Consider the following 26397-nt stretch of genomic DNA (forward strand, 5'->3'; position numbering starts at 1 on the left):
CGGGGAGCCTGTTATTACTGCGTGCATGCTAGATCATGACCGGCAGGCTTGCAGCTTAGACGCTTCTAGAAATAAAGTGGCAGTTTACGTTTCTGGCAGTGGTTCAAGCTGCCGTTTCTGCCAAGCAGTTGTCCCCGTCATCAAACAGCTATTACCTGTAATAAGTAACCTGCACCAAGGTTTTACGCTGGAGAAATTACAAGGCAATGGAAGCATTTACTCGGCAATCTGGGCTGTAAAAGAAGAGCAGGTGTGAGAATGTGAAGCCCATGCTGTCAGGACAGTGATCAAAGAAGACCCTTCAGCCAAAAATCCGAGCAGCTGACAAACAAAGTGAGAAGTCACGCAGAAGGACCGGAGAAGCCGAGAAGAATGGAGCCCAACACGTTCTATTTCAGACTGGGGCTGGCTACAGAGGGGACAGACTCACAGGGGAAGTGGATGGGTGAGGTATCCAAGAGACTCTGATGAAGGCTGAGCCCCTGAAGGCACAGATTTCCAAAGGCATCCTCTGCTATCTGTGGATGCTTACACGTTCACATGACACAAAATTAGCAGAGAGAGAGAGAAGAGAGTTAACCCTCCCAGGTGTGCACATGGTCTCAGGGCTGGCACCAGCCAGGGAGATTTAGCTAATCTCATTTTCCATACCCTGTTTTAAAACCCCAAATACCATGATTAGAATTGCATTTATGAAATGGGAGGAAGGGAGGTTGATGAGCGAAGAGGCAAATGGAACATCTCCTGTGCTTCCACCTTCGGTATTTCTCATTTATCCAGGACGTGTTTACAGTCTTATGAATGAGAATTTGCTCTTAAAAAAAAAAAAATCTCTCCTCCATCAGTTGAACAAAGGCAGTGTGAAAGCTTCCAAATTAAGAAACTGTATACACTGGTTCCTTCCTTCAAAAGCCCTTCGTTTCCCACCGTGTGGGCTCTGTACAAGTCAGGACTGCTTGCAGCCTTGTCCGCCACCACAGCCACCAGTAGAGAAAACCCCACCTGTATTTCCTTTGCACAACAAGGCCCATTCAGCTCCGAGAGCTCAAGTGAAATCACGGGAGCCGTGCGTGCCAAAGCAGACAGCTTTCATGTGAAATAAGAACAGGGCAGGCACGCAAATGAGACAGTGTCTGCTAGGCTCTCGGCGGAGCTTACCAGAAAACCCAGGAATTAAAAGTGTCGCTGGGGCATTTAGGACACAGGGGTGCAACACAGCTGGCACCAACCGTAGTTCAGACACTAACTTAAAAAAAAAAAAAGGAAGGAAGGAAGGCAGGAAGGGAGGGAAGGAGGGAGGAAGGGAGGGACCCGAGAGGCACAGGAGCTAAATGTCCTCTTACTGAGAGAGTCACCCCATGGAGAAGACAAACTGCGAAACCTGGCATTTTCAAGTAAATGACCCTTTGCTCTGGCATGTGCAGCGCTACAAAGAAAAGCCACAGAAATGTACCAAGTAAATAACATTCCAGACATTCTGCTGGCAGCACTTCACCCTTTTGGCTAAAACAAAACAGAAGTAACTTCAGGCTTTGTAAACAGGCTCAAAGACAAGCCTGCATTGGAAAGGTCTGCCGTCCAGAGACCCAGACAGTGCATGCGTGGTTACAGAGACAGCGGGGCTGTTCCCTCGGCCCAGGAAGGGGACACAAGCTGACAACTGCGAAATGAAATCGCAGCAACCCATGAAGAAAACGCCTGCCCTGTCCACCGCGCCGCTTGCTGCTTTGTCCCAGTGTGGAATCTGGCCCGGCCCCGTTTATGCAAATATCAAAGGCTGTCTGCGAGGGCCTGATGGAATGCACAAAAGCAGCCGTGTGGGGGTGGCACTTCGTTCTCCTGCCCTGTAATTTTTTCCCCTTCAACAGCCTTTGTTGTCTCAGCAGAACTCCTTCTCCACCTGCCAGTACTTTGGAGACACCAGCCTGGCCTTGGATGGGCTCAGGACAGACCCTGGCATTGCTGGAATTGTGCCTAAATTCCCACTGTCCATCCTCAATCCTTTCCTCCTAACCACGGAGAAGTGTATTTCCTACTGTCCTCTGAGAAAGGCTGCAAAGCTTAAACTTCCTCTGGAATCGGAAGGATGGGCGTTTTACTTGATATAAATGACCCTGTTATCAGTGGAAAACATGACCTTCTCCCTGAAAAGCAATTTTCCAGTCGAGAACCAGACCCCATACCCTCCTGCAGCAGAGGTTGCCATCTAAAGCTGGCTTTTACCTGTGGGCTACCCTGGGATCATATCTCCCTATGAAGGAAATAGCTTCTTTCTTAAACCAAATTAAAAACATAGAGTGAGATTTTGATAACCTTTCTCAAGGGTTGCAAACAAAATTCTGACATAAAACAACCAATAGAATTTTCTTTCAAGGAGAATTTCCTCCTCTCCTTTTGAACCTAAATGTCAGGATTTCTCATGCCAAGTAGAATTTTTCAACTGCTTTTTTCCAACAGCGAATGAGGAAGGGTATCCTGCTCTTAAACTCACTTCAAGGAGGAATATTAAATATTCCTCTACCAACAGATCATCATGCTTCATGCCCGCCTTCCAAACAGAATGGCTGTTCAGAATTTCCGTCTACCTTAACCTTGCCTGACAGGTTTCACCCCTGGGCTCCTCACATATTCTGACTTCTCAGAATCTTATTCATGGTCCCAATCAGCCAGCAGGTCATCAGTCTTCACTCTGACAAGACCCATTTGAAAACGGGGTTTCTTTTTTCTTCCCCCCGCCCCTGAAAGGGCCTGGGACAACTGCCTCTACAAACGCCAAATTGTCTACTCATCATCATTACAGAGGACAGAGGATAATCACCTCAATGACATCTTCATCCTAAAGCAAAAAAAAATTTTTTTAAATCACAGAATTGATCATTTTTCTCAGAGAAGAGATGGGCAGGAAAGTAGTATTTTCAGCTCTCAAAAAACTTCAATTCTCTTTTGCTACAAGGGGTCTAGGAGGCCAGCAGGGCAGCGCAGGGGGGCGGGCAGAGGGACAGCAGGACACGTGTTCTCATTGTTTCCCAGGAGACCACCAGCAGGGCTGCCTCCCGACAAAGGCCACGTGGTATCATATGTCTGCCACCCTGCCCCTCAAGATTAAAAATATCATTTCTGGTCTGAAAACAGTTTCTCAAGACTGTTCCTAAAAGCTACCTCCCCATCCAGATTAGAAGGCTGTGTCCGTTAATTTAAAACATGCTTCCAGCAGAGGAGGAAGGAGTGCCTTCATTACTCTCAGGAGCCGCTCCAATCCTCTGGGAGGAATTCAATTTGGAGCGGAAATGGAGAATTTCATCAGATCTTAAGCAGAGGCTGGTGTGTGATTTATTTCTGCTTTGTCCAAGGAGACGTGGCCAGCGCGGCCCATCTTGCTGCGCAGCAGGGAGGGCTGCATCCTCAGCGGCTCCAGCCCTGAGCTACTGCCCCAGCGGGTCAGAGCCAGCTGCGGGCGGGCAAGACCAAGAGGACAGGAAACTGCTTTTGGTGAAGGACAAGAAGAGCCCCCGGCCACCCCTCCATTATCCTGGAGCAGATCCCAACTCCCCTCAGGGGGAGGGAGCAGATTCACTTTTTACGCAGATCCTTGGGACGCGTGTCCAGGAAATAGGCTTATATTCATCAAGCTTGAACGTCTTTTGGGTGCTAAGTTTTTCAAAATCTCAACGTGTGGAGCCCAATATCCCATTAGAGGGAGGAAAGAAGAGCCGAGAAAGAGGGACACTCTGGCTCCTCTCCTCCCAAAGGCAACCTGGGTAGTTTCGAGGGTCTCATAATCACCTGAGAGCAACATGTGCTGGCGTGACTTAATTACTTGCACACTTAATTTGGATAGCTGAAAGGGAGGACAAATCCTAGTTAGCCATCTTGAGGCTCAGAACATGCTTTCTCTCCCTCTGTAAGGTGCCAGTACCTCACTTTACCAATCAAATGCTCAGCCCCAGCACCTTCGTCTCTCCCATGAAATCCCTTAGTCCCACTCCGGGATGCAATCTAACGTAGGGGATGTGACTTTTGTCCCAAAGGCAAAGGGACCCCAGATGACCTGGAGGGCCCCTGCTCTTCTCTGGCTCTGAGACCACTCAGTGGGGACTAGTAATTCTCTCTGCTCCATTGGGCATCCTGCTGTGGCCACACAGTACAGTCTTAAACTGGAGCCTTAGGAGATATGGGCATATGGGAATTTCAGTAGCCTGTGGTGGAAACCAGGTCTAAAAACTTGAAGAAAACCTACAGCATCTGATCAGCATAGGGATTTAGGTTTGAGAGAAGAGGCAAATACTAGTTATTATATGTTTTCTTTTAAAAATTCCAAATGGCAAATTGGCAATAAAATATCTACTCACTTAGTCTGAAGGAACACTGCCAACAGGACTAAAGCAGCCAGTGACTGAGGGGAAGCCCCAGGGTGACATTCCAGAGGCTTCCACCAGAAACAGATCCTTCTAAAGACTCACGTTGCCTGAGTGTTTGCTACGTGCTAGGTGTTGTATTTTATCTACATCATCTCATTTAATCTACACTATGACCTCAGGAGATAGATTTTATAATCATCCCCATTTTACAGATGATAAAAGTGAGGCACAGAGAGGTAAATGATTAGATCAAGGGGACACAGCTGGTAAGTCATGGAGCTGGTATGTCTACTCAGAGTCTTGACCCTGAAGCCTTATCCAGTCTGCCCAGGGTCACTGGGTTTAGACCTGTGACTTCAGGGCCCCCATCCCTCTGTGCCAGCTCAAGCCCAGTGGTACAATGCACACTGCTCTCCCTGGAGCTCCTGTGTCAGAGTCCACCCAAGGGGAGCCACCAGCCATGCCCTGAGACCTCTGTTCCATAAATCTATATCACAGCTAGAACTGGCCAGAGGTTACCAGACCTTTGTGATCAGCAATCTGATGAAAGCTTCAGCCTCTTCCTGGTGAGCAGGAGGGTACGGAAGGAAGCACGGGCAGTGGTGATGGGGGGGAGCGGAAGCAAGTGGAGCATCACTACTCCATGGCTGGTGCCCACGAAGAGGCTAAATTCCTGAATGCAACACCCGGATCTTCCTGATCCCATCCTTTACCAGGTCCCTCATGGGCAACTGCAAGGGGACAATTAGACAAGCAGATGCCAGGGTGCTGAGGGCAGTCCCTAGTGTACGATTCCAGGAACCTGGGAAGGGCAACACGCCAGACTGCCTGCTGCCCCTCCCCACCCTCTACCTCCCACTCCCTTTCACTAAAGCCTGACTTTTCTTTTTCCTAAATAGACATTATATTTTAGAGCAGTTTTAGGTTCACAGTAAAATTGAGCAGAAAGTACAGAGCTTTCCCACACGCCCCTGCCTCCACACACGCACAGCTTTCCCACTATCAACATCCCCCGTCAGAACCATGCATTCGGCACCACAAAGGATGGAGCCGTGCTGATCATCCAGGGTCCGTGGTTACATCAGGGCTCACTCCTGGTGTGTTCCACTCTGTGGGTTTGGACACATGTATAATGACATGTATTCACCATGACGGTATCATACAGAGTAGCGTCACTGCCTTAAAAATCCTCCAAAATTTTTTTTTTTCAGGAAGAGATGGTTTAAAGCAGATAACAAAGTCAAAGGGCTATAGGAGCCAAGAAGATAACACAATGAGGGAAGTGGATAAGTGATGAAAGAAGCAGATAAAAAGATGAGGGAGGTAGATAACGAGATGAAGGAAGTAGACAAGGAGATGGGGAAGCAGAGAATGGGAGGTGGGAAACAGATAAAAGGAGGAAAGCAGATAATAAAGGCAGGCAGTAGACAGGAGGTGGAGTGGATCACAAGATGAAGGAAGTAAATAACGAGATGAGGAGAGTGGTAACAATATAGGGAAACAGGTAACCACAGGAAGAAAGCAGAAAATAATAGGGGGAAGTTGCAGGGAGGGAAATAGCTCAGTGGTAGAGCACATGCTTAGCATGCACGAGGTCCTGGGTTCAATTCCCAGCACATCCATTTAAAAAAAAAAAAACCCTTTAAAAAGCACTATGCCAAAGCAAACATGCTTCCAGACAGCTTACAGGCAGGGGCTACAAGTTTCTCATCTCTGGTTGAAGGCAGTTCTCTTAGAAGAAGCAGCACATGGCTTCACTGCACATTGAGGTGTCATGCTCAGATCCCACCAGGGCTCCGTGTGGGTGCTCATGAAAGACAGGGAAAGGCTGACAGCTGGGAGGAGGGGGAGCTCCTAGAGGCACGAGGAGGGAAAAGGGGTGGCACTGGGGACACCAAAACATTATTGCCAGCTTCATTATCTTGTTTAGTGTTGGCCCTGGCCCACTGCTAACAGGAAAAATAATAGCATGGCTGTGACAAAACACGGAGATCACTCTGACTCTTGAAAACACAGAGACCACCTTTGACTCTAGAGAGCAGAGAGCGCCTCTGGTGGATTGCTCAGCTGAGTCATGGGCAGAGCAGCAGACACTTGACTTCTGCGTGCGGGCATCATCCCCAGAGCTGCTTTCCGAGACCTCGACCTCGAGCCGAGAGGAGGCAGCACTAGCACTCAGTCATTAGGAGCTGCTGCACCTAACTCGGGCCACCTGCCTGAGGAAGGTGGCGGGGGCTGGCATCTCGCCGTGATGCTCGGCTAAAAGAAAGCTGCAAGTATAAAGTTAAAATACATGTGCAAGCTATGTGCGTATCATTTACATCATACATAACTTTTCTACACTAATAAAACATTTCTGATGAAAAAAATAATGCTGCAAGTGGATGCCTCCGGTTTTCAAGCTGAAGAATCAAAGACAAAAACCAGTATTTGACTGAATTTTCTAAAGAGATTTGGACTCCTTTCTTTCTGAATCTTAAGGTACATTTTCAACCTAAGGGGTCTCTAGATTGTCATAATGAGAACAAAGAATTAACTTTCTGTTGTTGGAGTTACTGAACACATGGGTGTTTTGGACACCAGGCACACAACCATACCCAAACTATATGAAGAGTATTTGTTGTAGCTGAAGATGTCCTTTGAATCATCGCTAAATTAGTTATGAACCGAGAGCTGTGCATTTTCTGCAGGATCTGGAGCACTCTTCTGGTAAGTAATTACCAATTAAAACATGTTGGCAGCCTCCACTGGCGCACATGGATGACAAAATGCGATTCTCTCCACTCTCTCACCCCTACTCCTATCCTCCCCAACCGGGGTGCTGATGTTTGTTCCCATAAAGGGAGCTAATAAAATTAACCTCTACTGTGATACAGGGGAAATCTTTATTTAATAAAATGATGTATTTTGTTTCATTCCCAGAACAGCAACAAAATGGCGCAACTGAGAACCATAGTAGCTCATCCAGTTGGTTTTCGCTGTGTGCACAAGTCAGTCATTTGTGGCCCGGGAGCTTGGAAAGCTGCTTCGTGAAGGGACACGTTCGGGCAGCTCGTACCACGCTCAGTAAGGGCGGAGTGGTTATGAGTTTCCTTTGAAATATAGTGCAGGCACTCTCGGGACCCACAAATCAAGTCTCCCCTTGTTCCTCGTCTATAGAAAGAAACTGTGGGGATTTCCCAAATTGTACTCAGAAATTTAATTGCTGAGGGGGCCATCAGTAACTTCCACAACTCAGAGCAAGTACCCACATCTCCATCAGGCAATCTGGGAATCTGAAACCTCAAGGTGGAGTCAGAATATGTTCAAGTGCTGGGCTGGGGGCTGGGGGCTGGGGAAGGCACACACGAAGCACAAAGGCTGGTCCCAGCGGGGCCCTGCACACTGACAGGATGAGAGTAGGAAGCAGTTTCCCCAGCCAGATGGCCACGCTGTCAACTCGCTTTCAAAGCAGGAGATACTCTGGGCAGAACAAGCACCAGAGTTACCATAGGACGTAAAGTGCCAGAATCAGTTCTAGATCGAAATCAAAGTTAGATCTAGGATAAGAGATTGAAGGAAGCGGAGTTCAAGTATTCCCTGACAGTTGGGATGATGGTAGTGGAGAAAAAAGAAGGGAAAAATAAAATACGGATGATGGTGAACCCGCAGACGTGGCTTTCTCGCTCCCAGACACAGTTCTAACTCACTCAGTTCTAACAACAGCTCTGGCAGGGGGATATTTTATCCCCATTCAAGTAAACTAAGGCACAGAGCAGTTACACCGCCTGTCCGAGACCCCATGGTTAGTACGTGTTAAAGCTGATTCAAATACAGGCAGCCCGGCTCGTTTGCGTGTTTTGCTTGATCGACATCTGCGTGTTTCAGAATCACCCAGGGATAGGGTTGCTAGATAAATACAAGATACTCAGTTAAGTCGGGATTCCAGATAAACAACGAACAATTTTTTCAGCCTATGTCCCATACAATATGGCTAAACATGGCAGCCCTACCTGGGGGCTTGTTAAAACAGAACGATGAACCCACACCTCCAAAGAGTCTGATTCACAGGTCTGGGCAGGGCGTCAGAATCTGCATTTGCTATGATGTTTCCAGGTGACACTGATGTTGTTGATCCAGGGACCACACTCGAGAGCCACTGATCAACACTGCAGAAGCTGCACAGCATTAACTCAAAAAAAAAAAAAATCAACTGCCAAAATTTATAAATGGGAAGATTTCACCTAGAAATCCAGCTTTTCTCATTTTATTTAAAATTTGAAAGATCCAATCACACGAGGCCCACATTCCTATGTAGTGACTGCAGCTGAAAAGCAACTGAATCTTTCAGAGGGGGTTCTGGCACCCCAGCTCCCCATCATTCCTCTCAGCCTCCCCGCCACTGGCCGACTCCACTGTCATTTATAACCACATATGTGCTTCACTCCACTCCTTTCTTACAGCAGGATTTAGAGAAAAATGAAATATCCCTTCTATCCACGTCTCCATCAAAAGTAAGCAGAGGAAGGTGGGTGGGACAGCTCATTGGTATAGCTGGTACTTAGCATGCACGAAGTCCTGGTACTCCCATTAAACCCCCCAGTACTCCCATTAAAAAAAAAAGTAGGCAGAGAGGACCAAGTATTTCTTACAGGATGCTCTGCCCAGACATTTATATTTGCTGCCTGACTTCTTACAAGCATGTGGATTTCACCTCTTGTTTAGCTTTTCCTATGAAAAATTTTACTATCAATCTACGGCCATAAAACGGTTCAGTGAACTCTTGCCTGGCCGAGAGGGCAAAGACACAAACTTCAGCCCAGTTCAAGTCAGTCACTAGAAATTCCATATTACTAAGAGTGGAATTAATTAGGTTGATTGTATTTTTTAAATCCAAACACAGTTTCAATTATGACTAGCCACTAATGGCTCATAATGAAGGCAGAGCTTGTCAGCTAAGCAAACAACTGGCATGTTTGTTTAAAGTGTAAATAGAAGGAAAATTCATGAATTAAATGAATGAATTCCCTGATTGTTCTCCCCGGGCTGTAAAGGAGCATTCAGCTGCCACAATATATATCACCACCTTTGTTAAAAGGACTAGCCTGCTGGAGTTATCTTTATCCAGTCAGAGATCTTCTTAGCGGTTGCTTATAAAGTAAATGTCTCTCTGAATTTTTGAAAGTACCCATTCGCATCAGCAAGTGCCATTAAGGATAAGGGATCACCTGGCTCTGGGGTCTTCATAAATAACTGAGCTTTTAAGAACAATAGCCAATTTCCAAATCTCAGTTTGTGACTCTACAAATAGACCCACACGGCCTGCTTGAGGAGATAAAGGGACAGCATGCCTCATATTTTCCAGGGTGGTCCTAGAAGGTCTGGGACAGATGGTCATTCTCAGAGGTACTGAACTTAACAGCATTTCCCTTTAAAAGGTAATAAACCTCACCAGCAACAAAAATAAACAAAATAAAAGGGTTTGCTCTCCAAAGTCTCCAGGCTTTAACTAACCTTTGCATTTAAAATTACAAGCTCTGCATTTCTTCCCTCCAAATGGAATGCATCAGGTTTACTGGAGATCTACAGTTAAATCCATTTTTCTGGAATGGTTCCCTTGGAGGTGCTCACCATGGGGAAAGTGGGGGTGGGGGGGGAATCACAGGAATTCCTCTCCTTCTAAATATTAAATAATTCTTAGTGCCCATGACCCCATTCCTGGGTAGTTGCCCACTTGTGATCTGAAAGGCATCTCAGCCCATTTGGAATGTACTCAGCTGCAAGTACCAGAAAAGAGAGCTAACACCAGCAGACACAGGAGGTGTTTTCTTTCCTGCAACAAGGCCCCTGGAGGAGGATGGCTGCTGGGGTTGGCTCAGTGACCCAGCAATGCGGTCAGAGCTCTAGGTCTACCTGCCCCCTCTGCCACCCTCACCATGTTCGCTTTCCTCTTCATGCTTATTACCTCCTGGCCACAACTGACCCCCACAGCTCCAGGCATCACTTTCATATTCAACAAAGGGGAAAAGGAGCAGGGGCAGCAGAGGGGAGCTGTGCCAGCAACGGCTGTCCCTTTCACCAGGAAAGCAAAACTTTTCCTGGAAAGCCTGTAACAGATATATTTCCACTCGTTAGTTATCCAGCCTATAAGGCTGCATGGGAACAAGGGTCTTCGGCTTCTTCTGACTCCATGATAGAGGCAGGCAGGAAGAAGGGGGGGTGCTTACGGGGTGCTGGGTTCATCAACCAACAAGGTCGGCGGCAGTACCCTAGGGTAGCCCTCTTTTTCGTAAATATTAGAGAGCCATTTCTTGAGTCTTTTAGAATGCAAATACTTTAGTAAGGGCTAATACAGTAAAATAATTCACACTGAAGTGTCAGTAACATACCATATTACAATTTTCTAGACAGGAGGCATTCTGAACATGGGGACTGTGGGATGGGCAGGTCAGCATACTTCAAAGACACATCCTGCTTTTCCTGATGCTGGCTGACACTGGACTTTTATTTTACCTTCTTATCCTCCACAGAAGACCAAAAACGTACTAAAAAGCTAAAGGCAGTCCTATATGTTATGGTGGTTTCTCAGAACTCGGGCTATGGGGACAAAGCTCTGGCTTTGACTTGCGGTTCTCCCATCTGCTAGCTGCATCACTGTATCAGTTTACTGCTGCTGCTGTAACAAATAACCACAAATTTAGTGGCTTAATAGAACACAGATTTATCATTTTACAGGTCTGCAGGTCAGAAGTCTGATATGGGTGGCACTGGGCGAAAATCTATGCTATTAGAAGTCAGGACACTGATCCTTGTGTGTGTCAGGCAGGAGGTGACTGGAAGAGGCCACCAGGGTCTTCTGGGGCATTGCTCACATTTGGTTTCTTGATCAGGGTGCTAGTTATAGAGGTGTGTTCAGTTTGTGAGCATTTGATAAGCTGTACACTTATGAGGTTCACTTCTCTGCAAGTATCGTACTTCAGTGAAAAGCTAAAACCAAACACACAGACATAGATACAAATATCTTGGGAGGTCTCCATTTTCTCCTTGGAAAAATCTAGGCAAAGATTAACCCATAGTCTTGTCAATAGGGGCAGAAATGAGGCCAGAGACTGGGCAGTCTGCCCCTCGTCCTTCTAGGTAAATGTACTCCAGGCCAGCTCCCAACACTAATTACACATATATTTTAAAACTCTTGAGGAAAAGTTTTTTCTTAATGTGCTTTTGCCATAGAGTCACATTTCTACTGCAAGTGAAAGGCACCTTGTATACTCGAGACCCACCTGTAAAAACAGAACTGATGCTGTCATATATCCGTGTCTGCTTCATTTTCTTTCAGACACAGTGGAAAACATGCCACAATAATAAACCCCTTTTCCATCCTGGCCAGCTGGAAAATTACGTTACAACTGAGATGACATCATGCGGCTACGACACGGAGCCCGCGCCTGCTCTGAGAAATCTGGGTGAGGCAGTGACAGCATGGATGGGAACGCACTCGGCAATGAATCCCACCCGTTTTATTAGCAAATGGCTTTCTGATTGCCGTGACATTTTGAAAATGAGAAATGAAGCCGCGGCAGCTACCTCGTCTGAGGCCACTGATCACCCAAGATCCCTTATCTCTGAAACTAACCATGCTGGCCCAAACAAGACAACCATGGGGGTAACAGGAGAGCAATTCTGAACAAGTAGACGCAGAGGTGGGAGACCAGGGGCCGGGGCCAAGGCTCTCGGCTCTCAGGGGTGGTTTAGTGGTCCCTCTCTCTCTGTCAATTGTTTCTAAGGTGACGAGTAGTAGTGGTAATGACAGTGCCTACAATTATATTCTTTGAAATCGAATACTGATGTTCTTCTGTAACATAATATTCTAGGCAAATGACACATCAGGACAAGGCCTTGACCCACCATCTTTTCAACTTTCAGGATGAACCATGTGAAATTGCTGGTATCTGACAGCTTTCAAGCTTCTGAAATCAGCAGCTTCACGTGGCTTATTTTACGGACTCTCCCTCCCCCACCCAAGACCCTTCTCGGCAGAAAAGTCAAGCGTTGCCACACGGTTGAAGGAAGTTCTCATACTTTTCAAGCAACAAAGTTAGAAAAGCCACTGCATATCCCATTGTGGAAAAGCACAGATGATGGGTCCCTGGCAAAAGACACTGTGCTGTCCTCAGAGAGAGCTGGACCCTGTCAGCGCCCAAGATCAGTGCCACCTCTGTCCTTCGCTGGCTCAGCGGGAAGCCGGGTGCCTAAGGGCTTATATATGAGAAACCTCAAGTCAACAGCAGAAGCAGGAGTGGTCGGAGCGGGGAGACGGGACCAGCAGTGACCCCCGAGCCCTGAGGGAGGCTGAGGGGATCTGCCGCTGGTGTGCTACACGCAAGCCCCACGTCCACACCTGCGAGCCAGGGGGAGCGAGGCTGGGGCATCACTGTAGCAGAGCTGGTGTCCCAGCTGGACGATGTGATCTCAGCCGACCAGCCTGCCGCAGATGCCTGAACCTTCCCTAACGGAGTCACGCCCGGTGGATGAAGGCATCACGTGGCCCCAGGGAGAAAGCACAGCTTCACAGCCACTACCCCCAAGGTGAGCGCGCAGGCCATATTCGGTTCCAGCCACCAGGAAGGGCTCTGGGAAAGAGCACACGCTCATTTTGATGGAGGACTAAGGTTGAGGAGGAAGGGTGAGAGTACAAGGAGCACCAGCGGGGGAAGAAATCGGTCCGTAAGGGGCTGGGGTTGGGCGGGGCTGGAGCAGAGAGACGAGCCAATCTGGGGCAGGGGCACGCAGATCCAAAGGCCGGCGCAGAGTCTGGCTCACGGGCGGGATGTGGTCTGGGGTGGAGAGATGAGCTGACAGTACAGTTGGGGAAGGGGGGAGACTGCTTCAGGAATCCCTGGGCACTCAATCCAAAAGGGATCATAGAGGCCTGCCCCGCCCCATCTGACGTACAAGAAGACAAAGGTGCAGAGAAGCAGCACGCTCAAGCCACACGGTGAGAGCGGCCCGTGCGCCACAGCTGAGTCATGCCAGCCCGAAGTCTGCAAGACGGCAAGCTGTCTTACAAGATCCTCGTCTCTGCAGAACCAAAGGAGGCCCCTGGCCTGAAACTGGTGACTCATTCAGAGCTAGAAGCTCACGGCAACTGAGGGCAGACACCTGTGTACACCACCCTCTGTGGCCGCTTTCATAAAACACATCTGAGATGGCCCTGGTGCCACGGACTAGCAGCTGCTAAGATGCTTCCTTGGGGAAGACTTGGCCTTTCTTCTGCTGACAAAGGGCTACCTTTCAGGAAAGTTTCAACCTCGGTCGGTTGTTCACCAGTTTCACTTGGGAGGAAAATAACCACAAACAAGAGAAGGGAAACATGTCTGACTCTTTTCCAAGGATAACAAGCACCATAATTTTCTAGTCGTGTAACTATTATGATTTATCGAATGGTTTTCAGATTTTCTTTCATCTGCTTTTTTAAGGCTCTGAAAATACACCTTTGGGTTGAACACATCTGTGGAAAGAAAGTCTGGCCTAAAGGAAAACTGGGCTAGGCTGGAGGGTCAGTGCATGTAACCTTAACTACAGTGTTTGCCTCTGCAAACACTATAATGTATGAAATAAAATATTAATAGCCATTACCTCAGTTCTTCTGAGAACAGACCTGAGTCACAGTTTTTGTGTGGCGTGATTTCCACACATGCGCCTCACCGTGAGCACGGCTCACGTTACCAGGCGATGGAGGCCTCAAAGCGGCCGAGACCAAGACGAGTGTGTGTTTTTATTCCATAATGTCATGGGCAATGTTGCTTATTTTGGCGACCAAGTTCGGTTCTCCTGAATTTACCACCTATTACACATAATGAGACCAATCACCTAAACACGTACCAGGAGGGTTGGCACAATTATTTTTAACTTAGGAAGGAAAATACTGGAATAAGATTAACATCTCTTGTTATTTATCAGCAGTTAGATTTGCAATCACTCAGCTGAATTCTTTGACATGCGAAAGCAACCAGAGGGCAAAACACTTGTGTTAATGGATGTATTTCCAATGCCTCGTATTTGTGCATTGCAAATGGATACAATCAGGGTTTTAAACTTTGCGCGGATGGTGTTAAGAATGCTAAAGACATTCAGCTCTCCGGGGGTTTAGGGTAGGTCTACTTTCCCCTTCTCTCTCTCTCTCTCTCTGCTCGTCCATTGTCTTCTCGATAAGCTGCGGGGTCTTAGTGGCCTGAAAAACCTACTGTTTGACAATTTGTGTCCGATGATTATACAGCTGAGTTAAATAAAGAATGAAAGTCAAGTGCCCACCCCCGGACCCAGCGCACAGTAAACACGCCACCAATGTCCGTCCCTCCCTCTTACGTTCTCTCTTAGACTGCTAAGTGCTTTCAAGTCTGTGTTTAGAATTGATTCTTCAAATCCCTCATGAGATAGTGTAAAGTGAACATTCCGCTTTTATTGGCGGGAGGCCTGGAGGGGGAGGGTGGCTAATTTACTCCTGGAGATGGGATCCTGGCACCGTCCGAGGCTGGACCGAAACCGGCTCTCCTGGCCACAGCTTAGCGGCAGGGCTCCTGGGCTCAGCTGCTTCTTTAGGTGGCCAGCCACACCGACGTGTGTTTTTCAGATCCATGCAATAAAATCTAGTGTGGTTGGAGAGGCGGCCGATGGGAACCCACCCACAGGCAAATGACGTCAAAAAGCTAAAGGGAAACATTGGGCTTCTCTGTTCTGGAGAAGCTTCTGCTATGTTAAGCAACCTCAGAAGGAAGCTGACTTTCCATTAAGAGACAGCCGCCTTGGCAGCTGTCACAGACGGCCCGGGGTCTTCTACTTCCCCTCTCAGGAAAAGTGGGGAAAATAATTTCCCTAAGCTGGAAAGGAGGAAACCTGAAGTGCAAAGTATCTTAGAGCTGGAAAGGCACTTGATGGTCATTTGATGTCACCTTCACTTCCAGAGAGCCAATAAGGAAACTGAGGCTCAGAGCAGGCTGGAGACTGAGCCGCGGCCCCTGAATTTCCAGGGCAACTCACTCTCTACACCTCACTGCCATCACAAAGCCCAGAGTCTGCACCTTTGTCAGCTGCTCAGAGGAGGTACCTTGCATTCAGTTTACAGAGAGGTTGCTTTGGCAGAAGTTCAGGGTGGCTGCAGGGAGAATTGCCCTGTCCCACTGACTCATTGAGGCCAGAGATCTTGCCTGAGAAACAGCTCAGGAGAGGATGTGTAGGGTTGAGCACACCGTGCAGGGGACCCTGCACCCTGGCACTCTGGGGAGCCCCACTGCCCAGGCCGGGGTCAACCACTGGATCTCTCACTTCTTCAGTCCTTTCCTCTACAGAAAGGACTACGCAGTGACAGCCAAGGGACAACTGAGAAGCCGTACGCAGATGTCACAAAGCAGGGCTGCCCACACCTCCACACATGGCTGCAGGCTCAGCTCTTCCCTGTGTCTTTGGGAAATCAATTAAGCCTGGTATTAAAATACCACTGTCACTCATTATTTATTATATTATTATTATGCATTTATTATTTATTCTTTTCCATAGTAAATTAACTCTTCCATCAGTGACGTCCCAGAAGAAAAAACCCCTTAATCAATAGAAGAGTAACAGCCTTATAATTTTTGAAGGCCCTTCGCATCCATCTTTTCTTTCTCTTTGTTACTGCACGTCGACAGCTTTGTGAGGGTTGTGGATTCTTTCCCCTTCAGGTGAGGAAACGCAGGCTCACAATGTGGAAAAGACTGAGCTGGAGCAGCAGGCCTACGTGGCTCTTCTTTCTAATACCACTCTGAACGCACGCACAGTGGGACCAGCTCTGGCTCCCGGTTCACAAAGTGATTTCATTCAGGGAATAGAAACTCTTGGTCCAAGACCGGGTTGGATGAACAGGACACAGAAAGGCAGACGCTGATGCTGACCCAACTATCCATTCATTCGGCAAATATTTACTGAGCGTCTACTAACTGCCAGGCCCTGTGCTTGGTGCATGGGATACATTAAAAAACAAAAGGGACAGGGACTGGGGTCTCATGGAGATCACAGTCTATGGTGGGGGGGGCGTTCTATAAATGAAATTCTTTACTTTGTCGAGTCATTCGCTTCTCTTCTTCTCTTAGTACCTGTGTTGTCACGTAGAAACTTCGGGTTGGGTCTGGATGGCACCCTCCTGGTTTATGTTCTGCTCACCCCTGGCCTCTGCAGCCCCTCCCCCTCCAGGCCCTGCTCTGCATTCGCCGCTGCCAAAATGACAGGGGTGATGGATGGCTCCACACACTGACTGCTTTAGTCTGAGTGTTGGCAGTTGTTAGTGATGGGTGTTATTATCTGATCATTGATAGATTTCATTGTTTGCAGCTTTCTATCATGGCTTTTACAGAAAGAGAGTGTGTGTGTGAATGTGTATGTGTGTGTTTTATGATGGGTTTTAAAAGTCTTGGGGCAAAAGTGTGAGGTGAGCCGCTTCCCAATAAGGCTCAATGATATGCCCAGGGAAGGTATATTTGAGTGACAAGGCTGCTCCCCTAAATATAACTACAGAAAAGCAATGACAGAAGAACATGCATTTTTACTCTTTTGATTAAGCTAGCATTTTAAATCAAATTTTTATCTTCGTTTCTTGTCTATATGCAACTCTTCATTTCTTGATCCACAGGCTGACTCGCCCGTCTTCCGGCTCTGTTATCTGGGGATTCAGGACAGTTATTCAGTGCAATCCCTACACAATAACTGCTTTTATAATGTTTTAAAACCACTTTTCTTAAATATGTAAATGGAGTATAAAGGAACCAATATTTTAAGTTTACTAAAAGATCATTGATTGCTCTTGAGCATGTTACTGAGATGAATGAAACACACTCTTTAATCAGGGAAAAAAAGGAAGAGAGGAAGAAATCACATAAAAGCAGAAGTAGCAACTCAAAAATTATTTTCTTGGTTTATTTTATGTAGCAGCTACACAAGCCATCCCTTTTTGTGTGTCCGTCAATAAGATATCTGTGGTGCTTTTGTATAAAGAACAAAGATGCTTTTATCAATTCTCAAAAGTCTGTAGGACAAACCATTCATGCTGTCAAACCCCTTAAAACCCTTTCAGCAAATAACGAAATCCATCAGTGACAAATGTCAACATACTAATTTGTTAAATGCAAAACAAAAGCAACATTCAGACAAGACGCTTCATTTCACGTTATATCAGCACTCCAATTTGTACCAAGTTTATGGCAACCCACGGATCATGCAGTATTAAACGGGACTGTGTAACAATGACTAAAACTGTAACAATAAACTCCCCTTAGCTAGAATGCTAATAGTGCAGCTGACACACATGCTGTGATTCTAGCACATTCACCTTCTTCCAAACTACTAGGAATTCTATGAAGACACCTATTTCTAATAAAGAGAAATACAAATATATTTGGTATAACCCAAATAGATGGGTTTCAGGTAGATGAGAAAAGAAACTTGAGAAATAAAATTGAAGTCCTAGAGAAGACCTTAAAACTCAGTCCAACAAGACTAAATTAGAGGAAAATGAAATTCTTTTTTTTAAATTTATCAAATTTATGTTTTTATTATGGATATTGTTATAGCAGAACATAAAAATTAAATGATAAAACTTTCTTCTAACAGTACAATTTAACTTCTACTTTAAAAAGTTCATCTATTTTTTTTAAAACTATACATACTCAGGTTAAAAAAGGCTCTTTGACTTAAACTTATGACTTCAGAATTAAACTCTAGAAATAAATGCTATGGCCATCTAAAAGTTTATATTGATAAACTGCATACATTTTCAAATTATAATGCAATACTTGTACACAGAATAACCATATGTACATTTCACTTACATTGCTGTTACATGAAAGTTACCCAAACTTGAGAAATGAGGTTTAATACACGTACAAACTAAGTAGATCAGTCTCAATTACAACATTTCTTTCACAACTAATAAGAGATAGTCCAAACATTTGCTGAATGTTAAAAAAGCCCCATGCTTCGTGGTGTGTTCTGGGAATTCCGAGATGTTTTAGATGAGAGATGTTGACCATGAAGGAGTTCACTGCTGTGCTCACTGGTAAGGCTGGAGGAACTCTGGTCCAAAGGAGGGGACTGCCCTCCACCCACTGGCCTCAGTGCAGCTCAGGTGGAGATCTGACTGAGTGAGTGAATGCAGCCTGGCTGCTTGGGAGGCCTGAGTGGGGGGGAGGGAGCAGCACAGCTTTAAGACGAGCTCCCACTCCTGGGAAAGGGACCATCAGGACTTGGTGCTCGGTCCCCTGGCTGGTTGGTAAAAGCCCCTTGTGATGTGCTGATTCTCGTGACCTCCTCCAGGGACTTGAGCACCTTTAGCATCTCCACCATCTCTTCTCGTATGGACTGCAGGGATCTCTCTTGCTTCAGTTCTTGGATGAGAAAATCGATTTCCTTCCTCGAATTCAGGTTGACCGTCATCAACTTCGTGTAAGCGTTGGCGAGGCTGGGTATATTCACTGGCTCCTTCTCTGGCAGCCTGGCCTTCTTTACAGTTGTCTCCATCTTGGCACACTCCTTTTTAGCCATATAAATCTTGTCGATGAGGTGGCACTTCTGTTCGATCTTTGCAGCCAATGTTTTTGCCAGTTGCTTTTCATGTCTTCCAGTAAGTTGACTTTCAACAGACTGAATAAGTCTGAAAATAAATAACACGCCCACCAACAAGGTGAGGACAGGCAGACTCAACACTGTATCCCCGTGGAGGCTCTGGAACATGAACTGACACAGGCCATCGGGCAGGAGAAGAATCAGGACAGCACCCAGCTTCCTAAGGATCAGCCCAAAGCCAAGCTCCATGGAGGACAGCAGCCCCTCCATGGCATTGACCGATGTAGGGCTCTGCCCAGTTACCGTGGAGCCACCAGCCACAACAAGCCCCAGGGGACACCCCAACATTCCACCTGGAACCCAGCCAGCAACTGACATCCCGGATTGGTCAGTTATCCGGTCAGTGTCGGCGGGGAGGAGGAGGGGTTGTCAGAGGAGAGGGTTGTAACCGAAATGTCATTTTCTCCTTTCTTGCCTAATGGTAATTTTTTCTGACCTCTTTCTTTTTGTGTTTATATCTGTATACAATAAAAATATAGTGAAATGTGTCAATGTAAAGTTTATGATTTCACAAATCTTTCAAATTCCTAACCCTCAACAGTATCGGAAAAGTCAGTGCATGAACCATATGCCTGAATCACATCCATTAACACAGAATATATACCCTCTGTCACATTTCAGTTGAAATACACACACTCTCTCAACATATATCTATCAGTTCGATGGTAGTTGAACTTGATAAAAATGAAAAAAATCACAATGTATACTTTGATGTCTGTCTCTTGCTTCTAAGTAATGTTTTTAGAGCTACATGTTTTCATTTGAATATGCCATTCTTTCTGTTTGTAGGGCTGAATAATCTGACCTTGTAAGATCATATCACAAAATATTAATCCATTCTCTTAATAATGGACATTTGGGTTAGTTCAAGTGTGGATTATTATGAATAAATATCTTTGTATATATACGCATGCATCTCATTTGTAAATATCTGTTCTCATTTACCCTGTGAGATGAATACCTGGGAGCAGCTCTGCTGAGTAGATATGTGCTAAATACGCCTTCATTTTGAAAAAGATTTCTTGAGGTATAATTTACATGCCATAAATTCACCCATTTAAATACAGAATTCTTTGGTTTGTGTGTGTGTAAATGTGCAGAGTTGTGTCTCCCTCACAATCCCATTTTAGAACAATTCTATCACAGGAAAAAAAGATTTCTCAATCCACACTTTTCTTTATCGGCTTCATTCGACACAGCCTCTTTCTCTTTGAAATGCTTCCATGATATAGATTGCAGTTCAATACATTCTACCATTTTTATAATTGTTTTTGCTGTTGGTTTCTGGTTTTTTATGAACTCACTGGCCTTTTCCTTCTGTGACTTCACTGATGGTTTCTACTTTTCTTCCAAACCCTGTAGCACTAGTTTGACTCAGGAATTAGTTCTTTTCTTTTTTTCTTTCATAGTTTACATTAGGGTTCACTCTTGATGTTGTACATCCTATGGGTTTTGACAAATGCATAATGACATGTAGCCACCACTATAGTATCATACAGAATAATTTCATTGCCCTAAAAATCCCTTGTGCTCCATCTCTTCATTCCTCCCTCCCTCCCTCCCTCTCCCCAACCCCTTGGAAACCACAATCTTTTTATTGTTTCTGTAGCTATGCCTTTTCCAGAATGTCATTTGGTTGGAATCGTACAGTTTGAAGCCTTTTCAGACTGGCTTCTTTCATTTAGTAATATGTCTTTTCAAGTTTCTTCTGTGTCTTTCATGGCTTGATAGATCTTTTTTCTTTTTTTACTGCACATATATCTTTTAATTTACATATATGTACTGTTCATTGTTTCAAAAAACGTTTAGAGATTTAGCTTTTTAAATTTACATAGTTATCAAAGGAATAAAGCCAACCACAAAATAAGAATTAACTCAAAAAGATACATACACCCTGCTATTAACAACATTATTTATAATTGCCAAGATATGGAAGCATCCTGAGTGCACATCAATAGTTGAATAGATCATGGAGATGCAGCATATATATATGTAATATAATACAACTCACCCATAAGAAAGGATATTTTGCCATTTGTGGCCCTTCATTCACTTTTTTAATTTCAAAAACCAGAATTTTATAACTGGCAGAAACATTTCCATTACCTCAAAAACAACAAAATACCTAGAAATAAACTTAACCAAGAAGGTTACCTATACTCTGAAAACCGAAATGACACAAAGAAATGGAAAGATTCCTTATGCTTTTGGATTGGAAGAATCAACACTGTCATAATGGCCACACTACCCAAAGCAGCCCACAGATCCAACGCAACCCTCATCAAAATACTAGCGACATTCCTCACAGAACTAGAACAAACAATTCCACAATATATAAGGAACCACAAAAGACCCCAAACAGCCAAAGCAATCTTTTGTACATCTCTCTTTTTTTTTCTTTTTGTTCTCTTATGGTTTGATGACTAGAGAAGGTCATTTAACATTTGTTGTAAAGCTGGTTTGGTGGTGCTGAAATCTTTTAGCTTTTGTTTATCTGTGAAACTTTTGATTTCTCCACCAAGTCTGAACGAGAGCCCTGTTGGATAGAGTATTCTCGGTTGTAAGTTTCCCCCTTGCATCACTTTAAATATATCGTGCCACTCCCTTCTGGCCTGTAGAGTTTCTGCTGAAAAATCAGCCAATAACCTTATGGAAGTTCTCTTGTATGTTATTCGTTGATTTTCTCCTGCTAATTTTAATATTTTCTCCTTATCTTTAATTGTTGTCAATTTGATGACTATGTGCCTTGGTGTGCTCCTCTTTGGGTTGATTCTGTGTGGTACTCTCTGTGCTTCTGGGACTCGGGTGACTGTTTCCTTTCCCAAGTTGGAGAATTTTTTGGTTATTATCTCTCCAAAAATTTTCTCAAGTCCTTTCTCTCTCCATTCTCTTTCTGGGACCCCTATAAGGCGAATATTAGAGCTCTTCATGTTGTCCCAGAGTTCTCTTAAACTATCCTTATTTCTTTTTATTCTTTTTTTCTTTTTTCTGTTCTGAAGTAGTGATTTCCACTAATCTGTCTTGTAGCTCACTGATCTGTTCTTCTGCCTCATTTAGTCTACTCTTGGTTCCTTCTAGTGTGTTATTCATCTCAGTGATTTTATTCTTTAACTCCTTTTGGGTATTCTTTAGATTTTCCAACTCTTTGCTAAAAACTTCACTCTGTGCATCTATACTCCTCTTGAGTTCTCTGAACATCTTGGCCATCATTACTTTAAACTCCTTCTCAGATAAATTACCTATCTCCTCATCACTTATTTCTTCTCCTGGGTTTTATCTTGTGCCTTGGCCTGGGAGATACTCCTTTGCCGCTTCATATGGTCTATCTTTCTGTGTGTTTGTGGATTCCTTCCACAGGCTTTGGGATTATTGTTTTCTTATTTCTAGTACCTGCCCCTGGTGGATGAGGCTGGACTAGAGGCTTATGCAGGTTTCCAGGCAGGAGGGGCCAGTGCCTGCCCACTGCTGGGTGAAGCTTGGTCCTGGACCTCTGGTGGGTGGGTAGGGCTGTGCCTAGAGGCCTCTGTGGCTCAGGAAGTCTGCTGATGGGTGCGGCTGTGTTCCCACCTGTATGCTGTTTGGCCTGAGGCTTCCCTATAGGCTGTTGGGTGGGGCGAGGTCTTGGTGTTAATGATCCAATCCGGAAGTCAGCCTCCAGGAAAGCTCATGTAGATTAACACTCCTGGAATGTCTGCCACCAGCTTTTATGTCCCCTGAGTGAGCTGCAGGTGTCCCCCACATCCCCAGGAGACCCTCCAAATCCAGCAGGCAGGTCTGGCCCAAGTTCCTATGAAATCACTGCCTCTGCCCTTGGACCTGGTGCACGTGAGTTTCCGTGTGCCACGACTGGAGTCTGCGTTTCCCTCAGTCCCATGAGGCTTCCAGAGTCCAGCCCCCCCGGCCTTCAAAACCAGATGTTCTGGGGTCTCTTTCTCTTCCCAATGCCAGGACCCGAGCTGGGGAGCCTGACGTGGGGCTTAGAGCTCTCACTCCTGTGGGAGGGCCTCTGCGACTTAACTAATCTTCAGCTTGTGGGTCACCATCCCGAGGGGTATGGGGCCCAATTATATCGTGAGCCTGTCCCTCCTACTGTCCTGCTGTGGTTCCCTCTTTATGTTTCCAGTTGCAGAAGATCTTACTTGCTAGATTCCAGTCTTTTTTCGATGGTTGTTTAGCATTCAGTTGTGGTTTCGTTGTAGTCACAAGAAGAGGCAAGCTCGCGGTCCTACCACTCTGCTATCTTGACCAGAAATAGGAAAATAAAATTCTTAATGGTATGAAAGAAATACAAAACGAGAGGGTCTTCCTGATTTTTATGGTTGATCATGATAAAAAGGCTGTTTTTACTGGGACGGTCACATTCTACATGATAGCAGACATTTAAAAAAAAAAGCCTGCAGGAAACAAGAGGGTGGGGGATGTTGAGGCACAGGGCTCCACCTGCAGTGTGAGAGGAGAGTCTCTGAATAATGCTTCACTGTGATTAAAAAAAACACACACACACACAACAGTTTCAAATGGCACCCAGTGCCCTAGAGAACTCAAAGCACATTGTCAGAGACCTAGTAGGTCTGGCATAGGCTTTGAGGCCAGACAAACTTGAGTTCAAATCCTGGCTCCAGTGCATGACTCAAGGGTGACTTTGAGCCAAGCTCTCTACCCCTCTGGGTCTCAGTTTCCCATAGCTAAAATGAGCATCGCAACGGCTTTGCAGGAAAGACAGAAGGACTTCCAGTGCCAGGGACATTTTCGATACGTAATGTCTTGGCCACACTTCTCTCAGATCATTTCATTTCACCTCCTTCACTTTTGGAGAGACTAATTTAGTTGGGCTTATCAACAGCTCAACTGAAGATTCAACATTTCAGACAAAAAAAAAAAAGATTAAATTGAGCAGTTACGGTGTGCAGTCAGAGGGCATCAAATAGCAATCAAAAGTTTTTAGTGATATTTTTAAAAGTGTAACTAGTTTGGATTTCCGTGTATCTTCAATCAATTCAATTACTATAAACAGAAGGTGAGGCTGGTATGTGCTGTGTACACCACAGACCCATTTGCTACTGTTTCCCCGGTGCTGAGGGAAGAAGGTGGGGGCTGCACCTTCTTACAACCTTTAAAACAGAAACAAGAAGCAGAGCTGCTGCAAGGAAATTGAAACTCAAAAAAAAAAATCATCACAGGAAGATAAAGATGAGCTTCCAATTTTCCTCTTTAAATGACATACATGCAAAATATATTTCTAAGAAAATAATGGAAAACTGAGGGCCAGAAAACGTACCTAAATTGTGGTAAAAGAGGTAAAAGACATCTTTGTAGAAGATAAGGCACATAAATTACATGGCTGATAAGCTGGTAAATTCCCAGTTGGGCAGTTGCCACTTGCCTGTCTAAAATGCTGTCCTTGTAATTTCTATTGGATACAATATGTTCCTACGATTCCTACGCTTCCGGTCGTAAATGGGGATGTGCTGTTGGGGGGAGACATTAAACAGAAGATGTGTTTCACCCCCACAGTAATCTACGTTTTAGCAGCTGCCCCTACCCCAACTCTGGATCTGTTTGCTGAGCTGAAGCACAGCACACAAGGTAAGGTCCAGCCACCTTCATCATGTTCTTTCTCATCAGTGAGCATCATTCACACTGAACCCTATTAACCCTTCTTCACCCCTTTCCATATATATGGTGCAAGAAATACTAAATGACAGATCACTGGGAAGCTAGAACGTGTCTTTTCTACGTAAACACTCTGTCAATAGCACGCATAAGTCAGCTCTAAGTTCTCAGTACTCAAAGTGTGGTCTGGGACCAAGACCATAAGCATCTCGTGGGAGCTTATTTATTAGAAATGAAGACTCTTGGCCCCATCTCAGAATTGCCAATCAGAATCTGCATTTTAACAAGCTTCTCAGTTGATTCAAATGTACATTAAAGTTTTAGAAGCATATGCATTGTAAGTGAAAGTGTTTGAAGAAAGTAATTTTTCTTTAGTTTTCCTTTTCCCTCATGGGCAGCAAAAGGAGTGTAGGACACTGAGAAGCAGGGGGTAATCCTAAGAACTCAAAGTTAATCCCACATTCAGGAGATAAACCCCACATTTAACAACTATCAGATGAACAGTGTGGGACATTGGGCCAAGTGGAGGGGGTTTAAGGATGAATAAGTAAGGGGCCTGTCCTGCCATTTAAAAGCTCACTATTCCCTCAACATAATAAAGTTCATATACAAAGAGCTAACCTCATACTCTATAGTGAGAAGCTGAAAACCTCCTCTAAGATCAGGAAAAAGACGAGGATGTCCATTATCACCACTTTTATTCAACATAGAATTGGAACTCCTAGCCTCAGCAATTAGGCAAGAAAAAGTAAAAAAGTGACCCAAATTAGAAAGGAAGAAGTAAAACTGTCATTATTTGCAGACAACATGATATTATATATAAAAAACCCTAAGGACTCTACCAAAAAAATCTATTAGAACTAATAAATGAATTCAGTAAAGTTGCAAGACACAAAAATCAATATTCAAAAATCAGCTGCATTTCTATATATTAATAATGAACTATCAGTAAGAGAAATTAAGAAAGCAATTCCATTTACAACTGAATAAAAAAAGTCTATGAATAAATTTAGGAGATGAAAGATCTCTACACTTAAAACTGTAAGACACTGATGAAAGAAATTGAAGAAGACAAATAAACAGAAACACACACTCATGGACTGGAAGAATTAATATTGTTAAAATATTCATACTGCCCAAAGTGACCCACAGAAACAATGTAATCCCTATCAAAGTTCCAATAGCATTTTTCACAGAAATAAAAACAAACAATCCCAAAATTTGCATGAAAACACAAAAGACCCCGAATAGTCGCAGCAATCTTGAAAAGGAAAAACAAAGCTGGAGACATCATGCTTCCTGATTTCAAACTATGTTCCTAAGCTATAGTAATCAAAACAGCATGGTACTGGCATCAAAACAAACACATAGATGAATGGAATAGAATACAGAGCCTGGTACCGACAGCCAATTAACTTACAATAAAGGAGCCAAGAATATACAATAGGGAAAGGACAGTCTGTTCAATAAATGTTGTTGAGGAAACTGGGTCACTGTCTTACACCATACAAAACATTAACTCAAAATGGATTAAAGACTCCAGTGTAAGATCTAAAACCATAAAACTCCTAGAAGAAAACATAGGCAGTAAGCTCCTTGACATCAGTCTTGGTGATGATTTTCTCGGTTTGACACCGAGAGCAAAGACAATGAAAGCAAAAATAAACAAGTGGAACTACATCAAACTAAAAAGCTTCTGCAAAGTAAAGGAATCATCCACAAAACAAAAAAGGCAGCCTACTGAATGAGAGAAAATATTTGCAAATCATATAATTGATAAGGAGTTAGTGTCTAAAAT

At 44.7% G+C, this 26397-nt stretch overlaps 1 protein-coding gene across 7 annotated transcripts in view; it reads right to left on the reverse strand.

The window, feature by feature from the left end:
• AOPEP (aminopeptidase O (putative)) overlaps positions 1-26397 on the reverse strand; it is a 325297-nt gene that overhangs the window by 142980 nt on the left and 155920 nt on the right. The gene's annotated exons all lie outside the window — the stretch shown is intronic.

This window comes from Vicugna pacos, chromosome 4 (assembly GCF_048564905.1).
Source record: "Vicugna pacos chromosome 4, VicPac4, whole genome shotgun sequence".
Lineage (NCBI taxonomy): Eukaryota > Metazoa > Chordata > Mammalia > Artiodactyla > Camelidae > Vicugna > Vicugna pacos.